Below are 7,897 nucleotides of genomic sequence, written 5' to 3'. Positions count from 1 at the left end.
AGGAAGAAAAAATAGCATGTGCAAAGGCCCTGGGGGAACAGTCAGGAGCAGAGTGGAAAGGAAGCATGAGGGCTGGCTGGAGGAGCACAGTAGTGCAGAGTACCTGAGTGGAGGGAACTCTTTTAGGGCTGTGATGCTCAGGGCTTACTCCTGGCTCTACACAGAGGGATCACTCCAGGTGTGGCTCAGAGGACCAGATGGGGGTGTTTGGGATCCTGCAGGGGATCCAGCCAGGTTGGCCGCACACAAGTCAAGCACTCTAACCACTGGACTATCTCTCTAGTGGGAGAGTATCACTTTTACTGTGAATAAACTGAGGCTCTGTGGGAAGGTCGGGGTCAAGAGATGCCATGGCCTGAGCAGTATTTTCCCTTGGTCACTCTGGCTGGCGTGGCAGAAGTGACTGTCAGGTGCGTGTCCATCTGCACATAAACAGGTAGACAAAAGGGGACCAAGTCCTGCTTACAATGGGATATTGTGTTGCTGGAAAAAGCATTGACAGTCGGCCGTAACTGAATCACCTTGAGGCCATTGTGTTAAGTAAAAGAAGCCATTCACCGAAGGACACACTCCATAGGAAATGCCCGGAGTAGACAAATTCCCCGGGAGGGTTCCAGGGCCGGGAGGAGGAAGAAACGGGCAGTGTGATTGCTTAATTCTGCAGTCTGCTTGCGAACAATGATCAGGAAGTTTGGAGGATGCACAAAATTGAGAGTGTAATTTGTTTTATTTCTTTTTTGGGTCACACCCAGCATTGCTCAGGGGTTACTCCTGCCTCTGCACTCAGGAATTACTCCTGGCAGTGCTTGGCGGACCACATGGGATGCCGGGGATTGAACCCGGGTCGGCCGCGTGCAAGGCAAACGCCCTACCTGCTGTATTATCGCTTCGGCCCTGGGAGTGTAATTCTTGCTGCCGAATTGTGCACTTGCAGAAAAGATTTTGGCCAGCTGTTAATATGTTTGGTCACACACACACACACACACACACACACACACACACAAGCAACAGACAGTGGACACAAGGGTAGACAATAGACTGTGCAGTAACACAGACTCGGGTCAAGGTGGAGCCCCGGGAGGGGCTGAAGGTCACTGGGAGCTACCGGTTTCCTGACACTTTGCAGGCAGAGCCAGAGATTCCCAAGAACCTTGGTTCTCCGGAACCGTCCCAGTATATAAAGTCGTAGAGTGGGTGTTTTGTGCTCCCTGCAAGCGGCACCCTTCAGCCTCCTTATGCTCCCAGTTCCCATGGCTCTGCCAGGACCGGGTGTCAAATTCTACCGGCCCACGGTCACAGGGTGCTGACTCTCGAGAGGTGGGGCTGGGGCAGAGCCGGGACCCCGGCCCTCCACCCTGAGCTAGCATTGCCAGTCCTGCCGAGGCAGCGCTCCTCCAGCTTGGCAGCCCTCTCTCTGTTTGTTACATCACTTGGGTTGTCCGGGAGACGAGTTCCCAGGTCACGAGCCCAGATTAGGACCTGGGTGGGGTGGATGAGCTCATGAGCAACACTGCTACTATTTGCAGGGGGACCTGGTAACCGGCCGGAGAAAGCCTGGCCCGAATCTTACCGACGACTCCTTCTGATTCCGGGCGCCATGGACAGACGGAGTCCTTGCAAGGACGAGTGTGTACAGGGTGAGATCTTGGCTTTCTTAGGTTCCGTTCCTGTCTCTGCTACCTACTTCCCAGGTGGCCTTGGACAGATGGGTTTCCTTCTTGGGTTGTCCATTTTCTGCAACTGGGGTGATACCACCTACCACCTCCTGGACTTGGTGAGAATGAGGGACGGATAGGCCTATACTGCCTAAATATATACTGCATATGTAATAGTGCTTTAAAACAGCTCCAATATGGGGCCAGAGTGACAGTACAGTGGAGAGGACATTTGCTTTGCATGTCGCCGACCCAGGTTCGATCTCTGACACTCCATCTGGCCCCCTGAACACTGCCAAGAATAATTCCTGATTGAGGGCGGAGCCAGGAGTAACCCGTGGGCAGTGCCAGGTGTGACCCAAAAATCCAAATAAAATAAAATAAATAAAACAGCTCAAATATTAAGGCAGATTTACGTTTCTCTTAAATGGGACAGCCCCCATATACTGATGGTTTGAGGCTGGATTCCCCCTTGTGTTGTTTCTAGAACAGAAAACTCCTCGTTAGGAGACAAAGGCTTACTTCCATTGTACCGAGGTACCAACAGGCCCTGCTCGATGGACCGCTGTGTTCTTCTCAGTGACCTGTGAGTATCGGGGCCACAGCCTGTCATTGTCTACTCACCTCCCACATCTCCTGTTTCTTGCTTTAGTGACTGTGCAGGCCTGCTGGGGGCTGCTGAAGTCACCTCCCTCACAAGATCTAAGACCGAGATATCCACCCTCTCGGGGGTGTACATCCCCCACCTCTATCCCAAGGGGAGACCTGGAGTGCGTTATTATGTTGGGTCCGGAGCCGCAAGAAGCAGAGACGGGCCAGTCTTGCAAGAAAAAAGTTTATTCATGCTGGGGCTGCACCCCTAGTAGATGCAGTGATTTGTGCTAGATAGGGCAGCCTTTTTATAGGGCTTGAGTCCTCTGGGTCAGTCACGTTTGTCACGTAGCCTCATCCAGAGCCACTTTCTTAGAATTCGTGTGTCCGAAGACATTATTTCAATCTCCTTGCCCTGCGTCAGGAGTTACTATCTGTAACGCTGTGGGACCAGAGTCGCTATCTGGGCTCTGCGTCAGGGGCGGAGTCGCTACCTGGGGTTTGTCCGGAGTTACTATCTGCTGGGCTGGAGTCACCATCTGCTGGGCCGGAGTCACCATCTGCTGGGCCGGAGTCACTATCTGCTGGGCCGGAGTCACTATCTGCTGGGCCGGAGTCACTATATGCTGGGCCGTAGGAATGGAGTCACTATCTGGGCTCCTTGTCTTCAGCAACTTCTTCTGTGAGAGGGTCCCTATCTGTTAGGCACATACGTGAATTCCAACCCAACCGACAGGCAGATGTCAGGATGTAAGTGACAGGATCCAGGCATAGTACATTGTAATATACAGTTTGGGGGCATAAGCATGGTTACAGAAGCAGAACAAAGCGAGGTTACAAAAGTAAGGAGTGGGCTGCCAACTATTTTAACTCAATATAATTTCTTTCAACTTAACAATTAAAGCCAGATCCCTCTCCCAGGGTGCCACTACTTCCGCTCTCTGGTTCCCTTCCAAAGGTGCTGTCTTCTGGTCTAGAGTGGAAGCGCTGCCCAGCCGTGTTTCAGAACAGACGACAGGCACGTTGAAGCTCTGCTCATGCTGTCTTGGCGTCACTTGCTCCAGGGGACTTCAGCTGCTGTGATGAGGGTGTTGGAGTAGCCCCATAGAGAGACTCTCAGAGACCTCTCTCCACTGACTGGCACTGAGGTCGGAAGCCCAGCCAACAACCCAACTCAACAGCAATTTGAACGGCTTCAAATCCGCTGCTCTAGCTCCTGCCAAGCCTTCACGTGGCTGCTGAAACCTTGACTCAACACGTCCTTGTAGACACCCCCAGCCAGAGGCACTCAGCAAAGCCTCCACGAAATACCTGAGCCTGGAGACCGTGATGACGTATTTTATTCATTTTTTTGTTTGTTTGTTTCTTGGGCCGCACCTTGCTTTGCTTAGGGCTTACTCCTATCTCTGTGCTCAAGGATCAGTCACTTCTGGCGATGCTTGAAGGGACAGACAGGGTGCTGGGGACTGAGCCCAGGCAGAACCGCATGCAAGGCAAATGCTTCACGCAATGTCCATCTCTCCGGCCCTGATTTTCAGCCACTATCTGCGATGGATCAGGAGGGAGCTTCCAGCTGTGTTTTCCTCCTGGTAATTCACGGTGCACTGAAAAGGGTTTGTTTGTCTAACCTGGCTTTCCGGATAACTTGCTTTCAGGCCCCTCCCCACGTCTTTCTCTTGCTGTGGAGCTCACTCTCGGGGACCTGCTGATCTACTGTGAAATCCGGGACACACCCAGAGATCCTCAATTTCTGTCACTCCTACAAAGACATTCTTTGTTCTCTGACGACCATGTTTGTGCTGGCTGAGATCTGACGGGGTGAGCGTGTGTGTGCATGTGCGTGTGCGTGCGTGCGTGTGTGTGTGTGTGTGTGTGTGTGTGCGCGCGCGCGTGCACGCAGCCAGTGTCGGCAAGCGCTGTCATCCTGTCTGCTGTGGAATTCGTCAGCTGTCGCCGTCAGAATGAGAACAAGCCAGTCTGTCCCACAAACACAGAGCGTGCACAAACAGAAACAGAAAAACAAAATTGTCCCAGAATCAGTGAGCTCTGCAGCATTTGCAAGACGGCTGCGCCCTGCTGTCTCTCTACCTGGCCCCCGCAGGGATGGTGTAGGGGCCAGAGAGATAGTACAGTGGGTAGGGCACTTGTCTTGCACATGCCCGACCCAGGTTCAAACCTCAACACCACCTATAGTTCCCGAGCTCCACCAGGAGTGATGCCTGAGTGCAGAGCCAAGAGTCAGCCCTGAGTACAACTGGGTGTGACCCAAAAAATGAAATAATAATGATAATGTGGGCTGGGGCAATAATGCAGCAGGTAGGAGGTTTGCCTGGCTTGGGGCCAACCCAGGTTCCAGTCCCAACATTCCATATGGTCCCCTGAGCATCACCGGGAGTAATCCCTGAGCATCACTGGGCATGACCCTAAAATAAATAAAACAAAATGATGAAACTATGCAAAAAAATATTAATGATGATAATGAAGCATTGGACAAGCCGAGTCTAGAAGCTCCTTTTATTTTATTTGTATTTTTAAAATCCAAGTTTAAGGTACTGATGTGCACTCACTGCATCTCCTCAGGCCCACCGAAGTGCCCAAGAGCCCCTATCTCTGTCCCTGTCACCTCCTGTCCACCTCTTCTTTCTCCCACCCTCCCCCCTAACTTAGAAACACTTCAGCTCGTCCCTCCGGCCCTTCTCTGGAGGCTTCTCAGGGTATTCCCGATTATTTCCATTTTAGTGATGAGACCTGGATGCTCCCGATTAGGAGGTGAGGGGGTCCACATTTTGTTGTTGTTGTAGTTTGGCAGGGGTGAGGGTGGGGGTCTCACCCAGCTGTGCTCAGGGCTTTCTCCTGGCTCTTTGCTCAGGGTTGACTCCTGGCAGTGCTTGGGGGGGGACTGTGTATGGTGCCCAGGACAGAACCCACATCAGCCCTTGTGCAGGGCCAGGACCTGAACTCCTGTACGATCTCTCTGGCCCCAGCACTTCCGGTTCATGAAGTAGACGCCGATGTCATTTCTGTCGGAAATGCTGCCTCTTGCTTCCCATGTCCCCCTGCTCCCCGGTCTAAGCTCCCAGGGCTGGACTCCATCCACCTGCTTGAGATGGGGTCTGCTCCTTCCCATTTCCTGGATGCTGGAGGGAACCAGTTCTGGGGGTGCAGAGGGTCTACGTTCAACAGCGGGATAGAGGAGAAATGTGTCAGCGAGAGCCCCACAGCAAATAGACATTTTCTTTTTTTTTTCTTTTTGCTTTTTGGGTCACACCCAGCGATGCTCAGGGGTTACTCCTGGCTTTGCACTCAGGAATTACTCCTGGCGGTGCTTAGGGGACCATATGGGATGCCGGGGATCGAACCCGGGTCGGCCGCGTGCAAGGCAAACGCCCTACCCGCTGTGCTATCGCTCCGGCCCGCAAATAGACATTTTCTAAGGTTCTCATCATAAGCACTGGCTTAAGAAGTCTCCAGTCATTACTCCCACACCACACAAATGGGGTCTGGACTTCCTGGGAGCCCCCCCCCACCCCAGCATCCAGTGCTCCTCCCAAAAGTCCTGAGTGCCTTCAGATCAGATGTCCAGGCCCAGGCCCACCCAGTGACGCCCAAATCTCTTACAGTGAATCTGAACTCTTTTGTAGCCTGAGTTAAGTCTTTCCCACCCTTCCCTCCCCTTCGGGTCAGCTCTGCCTGCCCCTGGACACAGTTCCTGCATGTCTCCCCTACTGCAGGCAGGGTGACTCAGGAAGCACCCCACCCCATCCAGAAAGCAAGAGACCCTCAGCAGGCCTTTAGTCTTCCACCCCCTCCAACAAGACCCAGCCCAGAACATTGGGTGGGAGGGTCGGTCCCCTCATGCCCTCGTGCCCTGTCATTGCCTGCTTTGGCTCACAAAAGACACTGTATTGATTTTCACATTATAATGCACAGCTCGTGAGCCGCCAAGAGGCGGGGGAGGAGGAGAAGCCAGCCACCGATTCCCGGAATTTATTTCAAGACACATTAATTTGTTTCTTCCCTTCAAGGTCAGATCAAGTCATCTCCATACATCACCAGTGGCAGGCGGCTGGCTGGCAGCGGTGGAGATGGCGGGGTGGGGGTGGGGGGCTCCTGAGTAAACTTTTCGGGGGATCTAGGTGCTGGACAGGGAGAACTTCCCAACGGCCTCAAAGCAAGAGCTTGGGAAAAGTCTTCTTGGTCACTCACTGGGAAACTCTGGGAGGGTCAAAGTCATCAATTTCCATGCCAAGCTTGGACCCTTGTCCTAATTTCTAGACACTCACACACACACACACCCTCGACCGTGCACTCATTCATCCACTTTGTTGAGCCTGTTTAATACTTGATGGACCAAACAGGGCACTTAGCCCAGACCACACAGTAGTGGAAAGGACAGAGACAGGAAAAACCCTTGGATTTCAGAGTTGTGACGATTTCTGGGGAGTATCTGTGTCTTCCCAGATATAGCGCATTGAGGGTGACTGTGATTTTAGCAGGCAAGGGCGCTTGCAACCGAGCCAACACCTTCCCCATCCCCCTCCCCGCTCGTTCAAGTCCAACTACTGTGGGCATCTCGAGACCTGAGGAGTCTGGGGTCCCTTTGTCTGGGGGCCACACCTTGCAGTTCTCAGAGATTACTCTTGGCTCTGTGCTCATTCCTAGCCAGACTCAAGGACCCTATGCAGCACCAGGGGTCAAACCTAAGTCAGTTGTGTGCACGGTCATCACTTTATCCTTGGTGCTAACTCTCTGGCCCTGAACCCAAAGGAAGTCACCGTTATGAATGAGGGGCAACCGGCCGTGTTTCCCTCAGTAATTCACAGAGAATACCACCAGACTCAAAAAAACAGAATTTGTTAGTCTAACCCTTTCTTCCCTGGGTGACCTGCTTTCAGAATCCTCCCAATACCCCACCTCCCCTTTTCTCTAGACCCCGCCTCTGGAAGCTATCCCTAAAGCCCACTGACCACCCCGCCCCCCACCTCTCTTGAGATAGTAGTTCTACTCTCCTCCGTAAATGAGACAGACTCACTCCAGGCACACACTGGATGCTCTGTGCAGGGAAAGACAGAGTGCAATAGTTAATGGCAAAGACCCTGGATTAGGCAGCTGGGCTCTCATTGACCAGGTGTGTAATTTAGGGCAGGGCCCTTCACTTTTCCCAGTCTCAGCTCCCTTCCAGAATCCGTTAGCTGGTGGTAAGAGCTGCACCAGATCATAGGAGCGGAGGGTGAGTCCATGTATTGACCCACATAAAGCCCTTGGCACAGTGTGGTGCCCATAGTAAGGGTCTAGAGAGGACGAGGCATACCTGGATCTACCTGCTGTGATTTCTGGTCTGGGAGCCCATGATGGGGAAGATTGGCAATGGCTCATTGCCTCCTTGGTTCCTAGAACAGGATGCAGGGAGGAGGTGCTCAGGAAATGAGCCTGAACTCTTCTGCTGTCATTTGGGGATTTGGGGGGGGGGGGCTCTTGGATAGCATCCCAGGGGCCTCTCCTCAGCTCTCCCCCAAGCAGGCAGGATCTAGTTCTACGATCCAAGGCGACTTAACCAAGACACTTCTCCCTCAGCCTCAACCTCGTGCTGCTACGATATCTACTCCCCAGGGTCTGCTGGGGAGTCTATGTGATTGGCTCCAGAGCTGGCC

This window comes from Sorex araneus, chromosome 9 (assembly GCF_027595985.1).
Source record: "Sorex araneus isolate mSorAra2 chromosome 9, mSorAra2.pri, whole genome shotgun sequence".
Taxonomy (NCBI): Eukaryota; Metazoa; Chordata; class Mammalia; order Eulipotyphla; family Soricidae; genus Sorex; species Sorex araneus.
Note: the sequence above shows the minus strand (reverse complement) of the source record.